The sequence below is a fragment of the Lolium rigidum genome, chromosome 7 (assembly GCF_022539505.1).
Source record: "Lolium rigidum isolate FL_2022 chromosome 7, APGP_CSIRO_Lrig_0.1, whole genome shotgun sequence".
NCBI lineage: Eukaryota > Viridiplantae > Streptophyta > Magnoliopsida > Poales > Poaceae > Lolium > Lolium rigidum.
The window spans coordinates 186,134,108-186,136,104 of NC_061514.1; the positions used below are offsets into that span (position 1 = coordinate 186,134,108).

Here is a 1,997-nt window from a genome sequence, read left to right on the forward strand (position 1 = left end):
CTTCAAGTCGATCTCGTTGAGCATTTGTGGAGGATCAAAGGAAATACCGTGGCACCTTGATGTATCATCTAGCCCTTTTTATTATATTTGATTACTTGTTTTATTGTTTATTGTAATTTAATTTGAAAACAATCCTCCAAAACATTTTTTTTCATATGCTACATTTGATATAAATGGTTTATATGTTAAAAAAATTATTTTAAATGTTTGGGGACGGCGTTTGGGGGACGCGGCTGGGGAGCGACGTCCCCCAAACGCGGCACGAACAAAACACGTCCCCCAAACGCTCAATCCGGCGCGCTTTGGGGGACGGTTTGGGGGACGCGACTGGAGATGCTCTAACTAACGCATCCTAGAGCATGCAGTGGTAGAACAGCTCAGGCGCAGCCACAAATCAAGCGAGAAGGCAACCATGTCCAATAACACATCCGAGGCAGGCTTTCCCATATCCAACCGAGGACGCAGTTAAGTACTGTTCAAAGAAGTTAACAAAATATATTGATTGCACATTTCGACATTCTATATGCTTGTAAAGTCGGACAAAGACTTTTGTCTCCTGGGCACCAGCTCCATAAACAAAAAACAAAAAACCATGAGTCCGAAAAAAAAAGTGGATTTTAATGCTCTTAGAGCCAATGTCCACGAAACTGAACTTTTTATTAATGGTCAATAAACCTGAATTATATTTCTCACTTTTTCTTACTTGCTTCAAATTATAGTTTTCTTTATAGAACACGAGCTGACAGTTGATGCAATAGTAAAGCTCGGGCCAAGCTGCCCCACCTTTTCGGCTCAGGGGATGAACATGCGAGCTGTTCGCAGCAGCCAATCGGGTAGCATTTTGCTGTTACATCGACACGTTCAAAGGATCGCCTAAGAGGGGTGTTCTTTCGCAAGTAGTCTCGTTACTCAATTGATACGTAGTATATTGCAGATAATAGTCATATTAGGGAAATCCCAAGATATAGCAAACAAGAAAATGAATGAAAAACAAAAAGAAAGAAACAAACCAGAATAGCAGACAGATAAAATAAAAGGTGGTCTGTTGGTGCTCAGATTCTATGGGTGTATAGGTGTCGTTCTTAGGGGATTACCCATCAGTACGAGGAATGTTTTATAATCACTGCACCACCACAATATCGGATGTTCAATAGCAATAACATCAAAGCACAAGAAACAATAATTAATGGATGTGAAGATAAAACGCAAAAATAAATAATGTAACGAACGATTGAACAAGGATGGATAGCTTGTTGGTGCTCAGATTCTATGGGTGTATAGGTGTCGTTCTTAGGGGATTACCCATCAGTACGAGGAATGTTTTATAATCACTGCACCATCAAAAACCACCACCGAAGGTTCAATCTCAGCAATCGAAGAAGAATAAATATCAGATGGTATTGTCTTAACCAAAAGAGGACCAGAGATTAAACAGGAATATGGAGGCGAGCGTAACCCAATATCCATCTAGTCGGATTTGTGCTCTAAGCGCCACCGTAATAGCTCTCGGGAGAATTGTAAATTCAGATCCACCGAGTGAGCGGCGGCCGGACACAGTGCTCCCCGAATGGAACAAATTGAACGCCAGGAGAGGAACAAAAAAGACAACGAAAAATCAGAAGGAAAGTAAAACAAGAGCAGAATAATAATTAGATCGATTTCAGACGGCGCATCGAAAGGGCAGCGACAAGAAGCAGCGGAAGTATGGAGGATGAGTTGGTCTGAGGGAGGCGCCTTAGTTTATATAGTGGATTGGACGCGCAAACCCTAGGATGGGAGGACTGAGGCCCATGGGCTGCGATCAATGGGACTGGCCTTTTGCCGAACTGCCTCCCAAATCCAGTTGCTCTCAAAATGTTGATAACATGTAACACGGGTCTGGTCCCAAAGCCCGACCCAAATATTCAGCCCACTATGCATGGCCTATTATTTTTCCAGATACGAGTACTACCTTGGTTTACAAACCCTCTCCTTGTTGAAAAAAAAAACAGAAAACT

The 1,997-nt window shown here is 42.2% G+C and overlaps 2 non-coding genes across 2 annotated transcripts; both read right to left on the bottom strand.

The window, feature by feature from the left end:
- Window positions 1-1,046: 1,046 nt before the first annotated feature.
- Window positions 1,047-1,133, bottom strand: LOC124680003. The gene has a single exon (XR_006995410.1). It is a non-coding gene; the product is annotated as a small nucleolar RNA snoR8a (small nucleolar RNA).
- A 121-nt stretch (window positions 1,134-1,254) lies between these two features.
- LOC124680001 lies at window positions 1,255-1,341 on the bottom strand. The gene has a single exon (XR_006995408.1). It is a non-coding gene; the product is annotated as a small nucleolar RNA snoR8a (small nucleolar RNA).
- Window positions 1,342-1,997: the final 656 nt, after the last annotated feature.